The sequence below is a fragment of the Alligator mississippiensis genome, chromosome 6, assembly GCF_030867095.1.
Source record: "Alligator mississippiensis isolate rAllMis1 chromosome 6, rAllMis1, whole genome shotgun sequence".
NCBI lineage: Eukaryota > Metazoa > Chordata > Crocodylia > Alligatoridae > Alligator > Alligator mississippiensis.
In genome coordinates, this window is record NC_081829.1 from 48,471,056 (window position 1) to 48,485,195 (window position 14,140).

The following is a 14,140-nucleotide window of genomic DNA, read 5'->3' on the forward strand; positions in this document are numbered from 1 at the left end:
CCCTACCCTGGGGGTCTTCAAGAGGAGGTTAGATGAGTATCTAGCTGGGGTCATCTAGACCCAGCACTCTTTCCTGCCTATGCAGGGGGTCGGACTCGATGATCTATTGAGGTCCCTTCCGACTCTAACATCTATGAATCTATGAATCTATCTCTTTAGGTAACCTGAGCTGGATACATTCCTGAGGGACGGGGGGAAACCTGCCTCCTCTGCCTACGGGACTGGCATCACATACCTGGGTGAGGGGCTTGGACTCTCTGGGGAGCTAGGAACTGCCAGTCTGCACAGCAACTAGTGATGCATTTCAAATTGGTTGGCTGACAGCCAGCAGGTGCTGGCCTCCATTGGACCAGGTAAATGAGGTCATAAGGGCTATATAAGTTAAGGACTGCCCAGGAGGAGAGGGCAGCAGCCATGAGGAAGACTCAGGGAGAGAGAAGAGCTGGACCATCTGAAACTTGCTCTCTCTCTCAAAACTCATGATCAAGGAACTGCCTGCCTCCAGAGGGAATCTCCACCTGCCTCTGGATGATACTTGTGAGTCAGCTACCTGAGATCTAACTAGATATATACCTTGCAGTAACTCAGATGCATGATCAAAGGCTACCCAGCCATGCCAGTTTGCTCTATGGGATTTCTCTGATATTGCTCTACCCTGTACCCTACTGCAACCCTACCACTTATAACCAATAAAGTTCTCCTTAGTACCTAGCGTGGGAGACTTATTGGGTGTGGGTCTAGGTTATATCTTGGGGTCCCCTTGGTTTGGCTGACTAAGGGAGACCACTACTTGTGCTTCTGACTGACAGAAGCACCCCCAAGTGCTTGAAAGTGAGCCAAGTACCCTCGAGGGCTACTAGGCCTGTGTTTCCCAGGCAGCACAGAGCCAGAATAAAGCCCAGCCCTGGGTGGTGGCAGTGGAACCCCCAGGCTAGTGGGTGTGCTCCAGGAAGGAGTTTGGCCAGATGTGAGGTGCCCCCAGAGAGGCACTCAGAGCCTGGAAGGTGGTTGGGCGCAGTGAGGTGGGTGGCTCAACGCAGGAGAGCACCTCCTACTGGCCTGCCACATACAGTTCCTGCATCCTTTCTGGAAGCCCAATCTAGAAAACAACCTCTTTTTGTAGCTGCTGAAGGGATACATCTTTATGTGTGAAATTCTGGTTCTGTAAACCAAAAATATTGCTCCCATTATATTCAGTAGGGCTATGATTTTACCCTTTGTCTTCTTTCCCATCTGGTGCAAAGCTCCAATTTTGTGGATGACACTAAGTTAAGTGGAATTGCAAACACTCTGAAGGGTAGGGCTAGGATCCAGAATGACCTGAACACTTTGGAAAAATAGTGTGCAATCAACCAGATGAAATTCAACAAAGACAAATGTGAAGTCCTGCACTTGGGACAGAATAATTGCATATGCATATACAGACCGGAGAATGAGTAGCTAGGCTGCAGTCCTGTGGAAAAGGACCAGTGGGTTACAGTAGACCATAAGCTTAATATAAGCCAACAGTATATTTGTATTGCAAAAAAGGCTAACAGTATACTGGGGTATACTAACAGGAGTGTCACTGACAAATCAAGGAAAGTGATTCTTCCACTGCATTCAGGACTGGTGTGTCCTCACCTCGAGTAGTGTGTCCAGTTTGGGGCCCCACACTTCAAGAAGAATATGAACAGATTGGAAAGAATCTAAAACAGAGAAACAGGGTTGTAACCAAACCCTGGGTGTGATCCCTAATTATGCCCCAGACCAGAGCTGCGTCAACAAAGTCTGACTCACTGTTAAGTCTGTGCTAGTAGGCAGCTATTGGGTCCAGCTTCAGATCTGGGTGCTTTGGATGCCAGGGATCTGTGGCAGGGCACTGTTGGTGCCTGCCACTTTAAGACCTAAGCCAAGCAGCTAGCAGGTGCCTGATTGTGGCAGCCATTTTAGATTCAGGGCTGTCTATATAAGCAGAGCATTTTTGCTACTGGCAGGCCAGGCAGCAACATTGCCTGGCTGGAAGACTTCATGGAACATCCTGGAAGTAAGGGAGGATCTGTAGAGGATGGCTAGGAGGCTCCTGGTCCTGGGCATGAACTAAAACTGCACCCTGCTGGGAGTGGGTGGCTTGGTGGGGCTCTCAGTGGTGCGGGAGCCCCCAGGAAATGCCAGGCCAGTGATCACCCCAGTGAAAGGTGAGAAGGGGCACCTTAACCCTAGCCCTCACCTTCAGGTGGGTTTACATAACATGAGAGGTAGTGTGGGCCAGGCATGGCTGAGGCTACCTGAGCCCTGTGTGGTGCAAGACCCCAAGGAGGGAGAGTGAAGGTCAGGCATGGTTGTAGCCACCTGAGCCTTGTGGGGGTGCAAGACCCTGAGGAAAGGTAGTTGCAGGCAGGCATGGTTATGGGCACCTGAGCCCACTGGGAAGGGAAGCCCCATGGCCCCAAGTGAGGGGGTGGTGTGGAACCCTACATGAGGGGGGCAGAGAGGAGAAGCCCTGAGTGAAGGGGGCAGTGTGAAGCCCCGAGTGAAGGGGAGTAGGCCAAGGGATGTTTCTAGATACCTGAGGCTGTAATTTAGGCCAGAGGCTGAGTAAAGGGGGCTCAGCCTGAGAGAGAGGGGTGAGTCCTGAGCCTGGTAAACCTTCCACCACTGGGAGGCCAAGAGTGAGTCAAAAGCAAGATCTAGAGTGAGCACAATGACATGCTGCTCCGGTGGGGTGGGGTGGGGTGGGGAGGGGATGTGAGAGTCCCCATGAGACCCTGGAACACCAGTCATGGTGTGAGTTACCCCAGCTCCCACAACCGGGTGGGTTAACCCCTAGTAGGGCCAGAAAGCAGACCTGGGGCGAGAGTGAGGGGACTAATGCCAGAGGCCTGATATAGAATACCCTTGACTGGTCAATGCTGGGGCCAGGACCAGAAGAGTCAAAATGGCCAGGGGCCCACCATGAGGGAAGCCCAGAGCTGAGGTCCTGGGGTTCCGACTGGCCTTGGAGGTGAGGCCAGGGCCTGTGTGGCCAAAGGTCCCAGGGCACCATGCCCGAGAGGGGAAATAGTTTCAGGGAGCTAGGCAGCCCGAATGAAGGCAGGGTACACCGCCAGAATGGAGGGATCTTAGAGGGGTCCGAACTGGAGGATTCTGGGGCCCAGTGTGGGGCTTGGGAGATTAACATTAGTGGATGCAATCTGTGAGGCGTGGGCTGCGGTGTAGGGGAGGTACGGAGCCGCAGATAGTGGCAGAAAACTGCAGGGATGGTAGCCCCTGGTGAGGCCACAAAGCCTGACAAGTTTCAAGGAGGTAGGTGCAGGGGCTTGGGGGGAACTGCACCTCAAGCTGCGGACAAGCAAAACTTGTGACATGGGTGACACTGTGTGTTAAAGCACAGCAGGGTGAAGGCTGCAGGGATGGTAGCCCCTGCTGCAGCCACGAAACCTGCCAGCTTTCAAGGAGATAGGTGCAGGGCTTCTGGGTTCTGGGGCCCTGCACCTCTAGCTGCTGACAGGCAAAACTCGTGACATGGGTGCTTGTGCAACTGTCTGTCTTGGGGGAGGGGGGGAGAACTACTGCTGGCCTGGCTGCTAAGCTACTGTGTTACCAGTTACCAATTAATCATGATTCACTCAGGGACCAGCTCAATACACAGTACCTAGCTACCACATAATGAGTTAACGAGCAAGAATTAACATGTACAAAACCACAGACTAAGGAGAGGAAATAATCAATACAGACAATCAACTGCCCCAAGGCGGACACAGTCAGTTGCACAAGGACCCATGGCACAAGTTTTGTCTGTCAGTAGCTAGGGGTGCAGGGCCCCAGAATCCCCCTGTACCTATCTCCTTGGCAGCTGGCAGGCTTCGTGGCCTCAGCAGGGGCCATCACCCCTGCAGTTTTCAGCCTGCTGCACCTTAACACACACAGGGTCATCTATGTCGTGAGTTTTGCCTGTCAGTAGCTTGAGGTGCAGTTTCCCCCCAAACCCCAGCACCGATCTTCTTGAAACTTGGCAGGATTTGTTGCCTCAACAGGGGCTACCATCCCTGCAGTTTTCACCTCCCTGTGATGTAACACATACATGTGACATGAGTTTTGCTTTCAAGAATTTGGGGTGCAGTTCCCCCCAAACCACTGTACCAATCTTCTTGAAACTTGGCAGGCTTCATGCTCTCAGCAGATGCTACCACCCTGAAAGTTTAATCCAAATCAGACAAAAAAACCCAAAGTTATATTTAATTGATTCCCCATTATACCCTATGTCCAGATCTCCAAAGCAGCGCCAAAGCTTTTCCGAAGAGGTTAGGAAGTTCCAAATCACTTTGGAAAGTCTAATGAAGCTAGCACTTCGATCCAGACATGCTGCTTTGGATGTCGCAGTGTCCAAAGCTTCTCTGGATCTGAAGCATGGTCCAAAGCCTCACACAGCCCTACTCACTTTACTGGGGTCCAAAAGAAGCTTGTGCCTTGAAAGGGATTAGGGAGAAAAATGTACTGTACTTTAAATAATAACCCAAAGAATCTGTGAAAGAGCTGAGCATAGAAAACCACTTATTATCTTCTATGCCTGGGGTCAGCACACTTTCACTATCAGTGGGATAAATTAACACAGCTCAGTTCTAAGGCAGGACAAAGATGGCTATTGTAGATATTCCACCACTAGATGACACATTCTTGTGAGAAATGTGCTAACAGTAGGACACAAAAACTCTGGTGACAAAATCATATTTTCTGGCTTGCTTGGCAAAGCAGATATATTACCTATTCATGGGTCATAAGCAGCCCATGGACTGTAGGTTACTGACCCATGTTCTAGACCACTGCAGGCATCTCTAAAAGAGAGCCTAAGTCTCCTTGTTCCTGGGCTTTCAAATATCCTGAGGAAAATCTCACATAGAGCTGGTTCCCTGACTTGCCTTAACTTGTCCAGTCTTCCTAACCCCTCTTTGAATGAGTCTTGCCTCTTTTCAGGAAAGCCTCTGTACTGCTGCTTCACAAGCTGTGGATGTCTAGCATAGAGTCAGATCATTCATCCTGTAGAAAGAACTTACAGGACCAATTTTGTTCCTATTGTCTTGGGTTCATCTATAGTTGAGATGATCTCCTTTAGATTTGCTTTGTGGGTGATGATGCATTGCAGAACAGAGGTAGCCTTCTGGTGTAAGCCAGATCACTAAGCTTCATCCTGGGTGTGTGTGTGTTTTATTTCTCTGTTTTTTTGGGTTTTTTTACATCCCATCTTGTATCCTTTAACACAAAAAGGAGGCAGTGGGGCATGTAGTGTGTTTAGTTTTCATACTTGAAGTCTTTGGTTGTCTTAGTGGTAAGGAGGACTGCTGGTATTTCTTTATTTCCAGAAGTGAGCAGATTTTTTTTTCTTCTTTGTGTACATCTTAGGGAAGGAAAAATATTTTGCTCCTCCTTAAAGAGACCAGGGAAGGAAAGGGAACACTGTCTCAGGAGTATTTGTTCTCCCTTGCCCTGTGTGTTCAAGGTTCAGGAGGGATGCTTACCTGAGTCATTAATCCAGTAGTTGCTAAGTGGGATACGTATGGAGAGACTTAGGAGGGCTGCTTCATTCTCTGAGATTGTCTCTGCTGAAGCAAGTATGACAAGTGAAGTGTATTCATTTGCTGAACATATTTTAGATACATTTTCAGAAATATATGGGATTTTAAACAGAAAATAATTCAAGTGGTTTTTATTTGAGGAGATCCACTCTCACTCATATGCATTGTTCGATGTGTCTGACATTCATAGGCATTCCACGTATGGGTTAGAGTTAAATTCAGGTCTTTATTGCTAGCTGTCTGAAAAGCTGGGCAGAGGTGGACAATGCTAGAAAGCCCAAGTGGCTGCAGGAAAGCTTCTCAAGTGCTATGTAGTCAACCAGCTGTTGTTATAAACTTGCTTAGGACCAAGTTGTCTCTGTTTTGTCTGGAAAAAATATATCTGCATTTCAGTCTCTTTAGCAAGTTTATGATGAGTAGGAAGGAGCAAAATATGACCTTCTGAAGATATTTTTATGCGGACACGAATTTGTCAGAATAGTTTCTTGGTGGTTTGAACAGTTATACACAAGTACACGTACCTTGTGACTTTATAATGGTCTTTTTGGAATTAGCCACATGACACTAGGGAATGCATTTCAATATACGTGTCAGAGGTAATGAGCATTCATCCTTAAACAGTGTGGACTGTTCAAGGACTTAGTTTTAGAAGCATTCAGACTCTAGCCAATGAAAACATTATTTATGGAATACAAAAATGCTTGCTGTTGCTGTTTACATGGGAGCAGGAATAATCCTTACATTATTATTGTGAGATTCTGCTTTTTAAGCCAAGTCTAAACTGCTTTTTCTCTCTCAAATCTAATACAGATCAGATTGTAACATTGTTAAAGCTGTAGTTAGCACTAACAAACTTTAGCGAATGCCTTGGGACTGCCCTGAATTTCTTTAGACAAAGAGAAGAAAGTTATTTTCCAGGATATTCAGTACCCTTCCAAAAAAACACTAATATTTCTAAGGAAAGAAATCTGTTTTCTGGGGAAGAGTGTGTGTGTTTGGGGTTGGGGGGTGGGGTGGGGAAGGCCAAGGGAGAGACGTTATTGTACTTTGAGTGGAAAGCTAAAAATCTACAGATTTGGGAAAGTGAACTAAAAATATAATGGGTGGGTTAGCTCTAGCTGTCTGTCTGCATTTTTGTAACACAATGCTATCCATGCATCATAATTGGAGTTGCATCCTTTATCAGCCACATGTACTATCTCTTCAGCAGATTCACTCTGTTATGTGGCTACAGAATGAGGTGTGCAGTTCAGGAATACATTGCAGATGTTCAGGGATTTAAAATAATAGAGGTGCAGAAGAAAATTACAGTAAAGCATGAAAACCTCCAGTTGAAATTCCCACAATCAACTTTTAGAAATGATCCTGGTTTCACAAGAAAAAGCTGTAAAGTTTTACCTTTTAGTCAGAAAATAGGATTTATTCTGAGTGATAATGGAGAAACAGTAATTTCACTTTGCCCAAATAAATATCCCATGTTCCCCATCAAAGTATCTATCTGTCTGCAAATGGAGAAATTATTTTCAAAAGGAAAAACTTCCATGAAAGTGAGTCTCTGTAGAAGTGAGCTGAGATGGGAGTGAAACTTTTTTTTTCTTTAATAGGTTAACAGGAGACTGGAAATTAGAATATAATATCATAGAACTCTGTTTTATGCAATCCCATTCAACACGTCTTACTCCATTTATCTTTCTGTGTGACAATAAACTCTTCTCGTGTTCAGCTGCTTCAGTGCATTTCTGCAGTTGGGGGCACTGTTGTTCTTGTTTCTATCTTAGAAAAACTGCATTGCAGATGAAGGTACCCCAGAAAAATAGGATTTCTGTTTCTTTTTTCTTATTATTATTATTCTTATTTTGATTTTTTTTTTAAGTTCCCTGATGTGATTCTCCAGCAAACAGAGTGTGATCGGAGAATTGCAGTTATCAGCCAAAACTGGCCATCTGAGTACTGGTAGGTGAAAGTCATTTGTATACTTTAAAGGTGAGATCCACAAAAAGAATTGGGTGCTGCAGCATTCAGTGTTTCAATGCCTAACTCTTAGGCTTCCTGCTGCCTATTGGAATCCTCAGCTCTGCATTCATCATGCATATTGCACCAGGGAGAACTGGGTGCTTAAGAATGGAATATTTAAAAGCCAGAAGTTCAGGTAGGGACCTTCTTAAAGCTAGTCAATGGAAAATGCTTGGGACAAGAATGTGACTTAGCCCCATCACTCATAGGAACACACACCTAGGTCCCTCCACTCAGGATTCAAAGCCATGAACCCTCCTGGATGTCTCCTGAATGTAGGTGCTTAAGCCACTTCTTTCCTTCAAAATGCAGCCAGAGAAAGAAGAAGCTGGCATCCTCATTTTATCCCCTTGACTGGTGATTGGATTGAGTTGGGTTCAATTTAATCTGGTGTTGGGTAGCAGAATAAACCTGTATTTCCCACTTTACAGATCATCTGTTCTAGCCATGGGGAAATAGGTTGTTATGATCTGGAACTTCCTTAATTCCTTCTGTTGAAGCTGTTTTATTTTTGCTTGGAATTCAATACCCATCACACCAGAAAGAATATGAAGGAATGTGACTCTGGAGTCTAATTGTTAGGGCACGTTTACTTATTAACTATTCACTGAAACTGGAACATATAACCACTAGACTATAATTGTGCTCTCGCTTTTGTCCATGAAAACTTACTTCATATAAAACAGGGGCAGGCAAAATACAGTCCGTGGGCTGGATCCAGCTGGCCAGGCCATTCTGTCCTGCCCAAGCGGACCCTGTAAAATTTAGAAAACTATTACCTGCCAGTGACTGCCTGCCTAAAAGCTGATAAGGTGCCAGCATCAAGAGTAGCCAGCTGTAGGAAGACCCAGTGGTGGCATCAGCAAGGTCCTGCCTAGCAGAGGCTTCTGGTTTGGCAACTATAGGGCTGTTCCCTCACCCTCCCTCCATCTGTGAGTGGAAACTCAGATAAGAATGGGCAGAGAGAGGGGGTGGGAGGATCACCTGCTCAGCTGGTGCCAGTCCAGCCCAGCCATTACCACAAGGTTCCCGGCTGCATGGCTGGGACTGCAGAATGCAGCAGGAGCCAGCCCAGCCCCCGTGGTTCCTGGCTGGCTTCTGCTGTTCCATGAAGTGTTTGTAGCGGTGTCCTGCATGCACCCACACCCCCTCACACACACCCCACTCCCACACATCCCACACCTATCCATCCTCCCCACAAGCCTCACACAATCCACATACACACCCATACCCTCCCCAACACCCTTACATGCACCCAAACCCCCCACGCCCCTCCATGCCCCCCATATACAAAAATAAGACTTATTTTTAAGCTATTATGCTTACACTTCTATGTACACTATGCAAACACATATAAATCAAGAGAAAATATTTTTAAAAATCAATTAATGTATGTTGTAGTAAATGTTTGATTTTTAGAATATAATTTGTTTTGGTTTTTTTTCTGGTTCCAAGGTAGCAAACCTCCTTGCTAAAAGGACTACTTCTGGAGGCAAAGGGGAGGACTTCCAGTAGCAAAGGTCAGGGGTTAGGGGGCAAAACTTCTGGTTCCAAGATGGTGGCAAAGGAGCAGGGCACCTGTCAAGAGGTGGGGCTAACCTTGTGGCCCTTGACAGCTTGCCAAAACTTGTTAAGTGGCCCTCCAGGTGAAATTATTGCCTGTCCCTGATAGAAAAGCATAACAGTTTCAAATAGATGGAGTGTGAGATCTTCACCCTAATATAAACTATTTAGCCTGGTACAGCATTTACCTGGAAATGCAGAGAAGCAGACCCCTCCAGGGAAAGAAGGGAATCTAGATCAGGTGCCCCAACTTCTGGCTCATGCTATAGCCACTGGATCAAACGTAGGCAACACAACCCAGTTGGCCTGTGTTTCTGTGAAGGTTTACTTGAGAATGTCTATGAGAGGCTGGGGAATACGTAGTCCATGAATCTTGCCTGCTCTGAAAGTTTCCTTAGCTCTGTCAGGATTTAGACAGTTCTGGGCATGCCCAATAGCAGATATCTCTGTGCCTGAGGAAATTTATTGGTGACATTTTAGATATCTGTGAAGTTTAGATACCTTTAGGATTTGGTATTGGTTCAGCAGGGCTCTTGAGGACTCTTTTTTGCATATACACATTATAATAGGTGGTTAAGTGTGACATAAGTGTTAAATACTCCTCTGAATCTATCCCAAAATGCAATATTGAGTCCCTCTTGCAACAGAAATATTTGCTTGGTTCATTCTCTTTCTTTTTAATTTGTTCTCCAGGATATATTTTTTACTTGAAATTCCCACTTGGCAAATATGTTTACAAAACAAAGCGCTTCCAGAAAAGGCAGATTCTTGCCTTGCAAATTAAGCCTTCATTAAACAATGACAACATTTTCCAATATGTGAAAATAATGTAATCTAATTTTTTTCAGGTGTACTTATCACGAGACTTATAACAATTAGTGAATTCAGCTACCTAGGAGAGGGGGCCTTGAGCTGAGATCTTATGCACACCTAAGGTACTACACTAGATTAGAAACATTCTGCCATTACTGTACTTTCTGATGTTCCGATTTGCATATGTGACATGAAATGGATGTACCATGGTTTCAATTGCACTGAAAAAGTATTCACATTCCATGTGATCTATTAAAGTTGCACAGAGAGCAAGGAATTATACAGGGCATTCTTCAAGGGGGAAAAATAGTGCAAATGCTTTTGATAATTGGGTCTTGGGAGATTCAAGTCCTTCAGGAAGAATTTGAGCTTATTTTTATTTAGCAACAGGAAAAATGTATATCAGAAAGGGAAATTCTCATTCTGCTTTCTTCCCCTATTGGATTTGAGAGTCTGAAGTTCTGTAGGGAATAGCACAAATCTATACAAATCCCTGTGTGCTGGATTTGCATTTGCAGCTCTGATTTAGCTGAAAGATGTGTAAAATAAAATAAAAAGAAGAAAGGAAAACAGTTTCCTGTTAGCTACACATTTGCAGAAACTCAAGAGCAGAAATTCGCTATTTCCAAAGTTAGATTTAAATTAATCTTTCTAATTTATCTATAGATTAGGCTTTTTTTTCCCCAGAAAACAGAGTAGGAATAATAGGTTAATCTTAGCTAATCAATTTATCTTCTCCTAAACCACCTCTGCTTCTCCCTCAGTTTTTGAGATCTGGCATCATAAAGATTAATAAAATATTTAATATGGAATTTGATGTCAGTCCTATAAATACATGATTTGCTACAATATTCTGAGAATCATAGCAAGGATCTTGGAAAAGTGAAGAAGCTCCCACCTAAAGATGCATAAGCCTTTGCCCAGAAAAACTTGAATGGTATTTTGAAATAGATCAAGTTATTTATATAATGAGAGAGAGAAACATCATCACATCTTCCTATCGGAAATGGCAGAAAAAATATAGTTTGTTACAATGGAATAAGTTGTTAGTGCTATGAAATAAATATTAAGACAAGCATATGATGCTGAAAACAAAAGAGAAGGGAAGGAGGGGGAATATGCATAGGGGAATGAAGATGGAATCTTCACTATGCAAAGAGGGAACTAGTGTAATACATTACTGACTGGATGTGCAAGATAATACAGCCTGGACACATCCACATGAAATGTTTACTGCATCTGAGTAGTAACAGGGACTCAGGCAGGAGCCCTGTTACTTAGGCAAGGTTGGGCAGGACTGACCCAACAATGAACCCTGCCAGATGGAAGAAATTACACACCCAAGACAGGATCAGGTGATTAGCCTGCCAAGATTGACATAAAGCCAGCAGCGGGGCATTGACTGATTGCCTTCGGGCACTAGAAGATGGACTAGGAGTTACCAAGACTCTAGGGAGAATACAAGGAGTCGGACCTGTGATCTAGAAAGACTCCGGGAGTGCAGGACTTCAGGAGACTCGGCAAGTCAGCTCCAAGGGAGATTACCTCCCCAGGAATCCCAGCTGCACTATTGAGTGCAGGAAGATACTGAGGCACTGGAAGGCAGACCTACTGGGAGCTTAAAGAGAGAGGGATAGCATGCCTCAGATAAGGTGTGGGTGGTAGGAGTTAACCCCAAACCCTGACCCCATCGGGACAGTCAATGCTGAAAACGGTGAGACAAACTGTGGGGGAGCAGCAGGGGGCCACTCCCAGCACAAGGCGCCCGCGAAGTATGAGAGACATGGAGCACACATCCCGCTAATGAGGCAATTAGCGGCAGAGACTATTCACAAAGTTTCTATAAGCTATCTAGCACAGAGATCCCTTGTCTGCCGTACAGCTGTCCCTCACTAATGAGTTAATTGGTGAGATTTCAGTTATTGTACCCTTTTTATTTTGGAAAATAAACTAACACTGTGAGCACTTAACACCTGCGTGGCATTTATTTATTTCCGAACATCAAAGAGCACTGATCTCCTTTCTTTTCTTCTCAATCCAAGTTGTGGCAGGCGAGTACAGAGGAGAGACTAAGCTAAACTTGCCCAACCCACTCACAAGTAATTAGCTCAGCAGTAAATGGCTCACATCTATACGTGCAGTGCTATTAGGCAGGAGTAAACTAATTAACTCTGTAGCCATGCATGTGTAGGCACTGGAGCGGCTGGCTGGGGCACAAGGGTGCTTCAGTGGAGGGAAAGTCTGCTGGCTAGCCCTGCACTGGAGCACCTATGTCCCATCCAGCCCCTCTGTAACAGCTGAGCCAGGCAGGAGCAGCCCTGGGCTTGCAAGCTGACTCCCTAAGGCCCTCTGCCAACTAGGGCTGCTTTGAGCCAGCTCAACGTGCTGCGCTCCCAGTTGTATGCGTAAACGCAGCATCTGGGAAGCAATGAACTCTGGTGCAATAAGCATTGGAGTTTATTGTTTCGACTTACTAACACCTGTAGACATGCCTCATGTCTGGTATTGCTTCCCCCAGTCCTACAGATGCCTTTTCTTGAGTGTTTTGGGGACAATATTACTTTTATGTGAGATGTTATAAAGGTTCCAGAGGCAGGCAACAAAGATTAAGGACTTGGAAGGCAAGTCATACAAGAAGAGCCTAAGGGAGCATGTTCAGCTTGCAGAAAAGGCACTTAAGAGGGGACATGATGGTAGCCTTCAAGTACCTGAAGGGCTGCCATAACGAAGCGGGAAAGTACCTTTTCTCTCTTGCTACAGAGAGGAGGATGTAAACCAATGGTTTGTAGTTTCTCAGTAGATTTAGATTGGATATCTGGAAAAGTTTCTTCATTGTTAGAACTGTGAGACAGTGGAATTGACTGCCTAGGAAAGTTGTGGATGCTTCATCACTGGAGGAGTTCAACAAGAGGTTGGACAGGCATTGGATAGGCATGATCTAGGCATAGTTACGCCTATTTTCTACTATGTGTATTTCCCATGCTTCTGAGCTTTGCTGGTTGCTGTCCTCCCTTTTTAAGTTACATGTCAGGGTGTTTTTAAGGCTTCCCTGAGGCACTGGGTGTTGGCTACAGACAAAACTGGGGACTTCAATTGTGGTGTGTTGATTTTCCTGCTTAGGAGCAAAGCCAGAGGTTCCAGGCCAGAGGGTCTTGCCCCCCTTGCTCAGGGTCAGACTGATCACCATATTTGGATCACTAAGGAATTTTGCCCAATAGTCAGATTGATATGGATGGGTGGGGGTTTTGCCTTCCTCTGTAACAGGGGGTGTGATCCTCTACCTGGGACCTCTTGAGCATATATTGACAACATTTTGTAGAAGCAAGACATTGGCTACTGTGGTTTCCCTGCTTTACCTGTGGCTGGTTAGGGTGTTAGGTCTTTGTGTCAGGGTTGATGGTAGTCTTATGTAGAGTTTAGATTATGGCTGAATGGGAGGGCTGGGGTCAGGATGATCCTGCCTCAGATAGCGGGGTGGATTAGATGGCCTCTGGAGGTCCCTTCCAGTCCTATTTCTCTATGACTCATTTCCTGTGGTGTATGGATTTTATGGAAGTTGCTCTCCATTAATCCAGGTCTTCAGTTCACTTCTGAAGGAATAATGTTATGGAGCTTCTGCTTCTTCTATATATAGTTAGAGCTCACTTGTTCCTCATACTCATGTCAAACCAGAAATATTCTCTCTAGAGCTTTAAGAGGTTTGTCCAGTTGAGTTTTATAAATGATGCTTCCTCTGGAGATTGTAATGCTATTTTGAGGACAGAGATTCCAGATAAAGCTCTTTAAACAATTAATCAACAATCTATAGAAAATATTAATCTTGCCAACTAATCAGCAGTTTTATTTGCAGCCACTCATAATGTAAAATGTTTACCTGTTCAGTAAAGCCTCAGGAATAATTCACTAAAGAAATAGCTTGTTTGCTGTCTTCATGTTCACTGTTCATTCAGTGTCAGTATAAATTTCCAATATGGTTATGGTAGAATCTATAAACTTTCCTGCAAATGCAGAAGAATGAATCGCTAAATAATATTCTTTCATCCATCAATCTACTGTTATGTTCAGAAGATGTACTCTGGTATCTTAAGCGTTGTTAGGGTGTTATTTTCATGAGAAAATCATTCCTGTCACGTCAAATATAAAAATACAGTGTGTCAGTATAAATGTGATAGGTGGTTTTGTTATGAAAGATTTTAAAA